Here is a 382-nt window from a genome sequence, read left to right on the forward strand (position 1 = left end):
CCCCAGGGCCTTGCATGGGAGCCCACGGTGCTGCAGGATGCCCCTTGGCACGGCACAGTGCCCCAGAGCATTGCACGGTAGCCCATGGCGCTGCAGGATGCCCCTCAGCACGGCACCCCAGGGTGTTGCACAGTAGCCCATGGCACTGCAGGATGCCCCTCGGCACGGCATGGTGCCCCTTGGCACAGCACAGTGCCCCAGGGCATTGCACGGTAGCCCACGGCGCTGCAGGATGCCCCTCGGCATGGCACGTGCCCATGGGCATTGCATAGTAGCCCACAGCGCTGCGGGATGCCCCTCAGCACGGCACCCCAGGGTGTTGCACAGTAGCCCACGGCACTGCAGGATGCCCCTCGGCACGGCATGGGGCCCCGCGGCCCAG

The 382-nt window shown here is 69.1% G+C and overlaps 1 protein-coding gene across 1 annotated transcript in view; it reads right to left on the minus strand.

Annotated features, from left to right (window-relative positions):
* LOC104130949 (thyroid hormone receptor alpha-A-like) overlaps positions 1–382 on the minus strand; it is a gene marked incomplete at its 5' end in the record, with an annotated part of 7579 nt that overhangs the window by 275 nt on the left and 6922 nt on the right. The window lies entirely within an intron of this gene.

The sequence above is a fragment of the Egretta garzetta genome, unplaced genomic scaffold (genome assembly GCF_000687185.1).
Source record: "Egretta garzetta isolate BGI_Z169 unplaced genomic scaffold, ASM68718v1 scaffold1678, whole genome shotgun sequence".
NCBI lineage: Eukaryota > Metazoa > Chordata > Aves > Pelecaniformes > Ardeidae > Egretta > Egretta garzetta.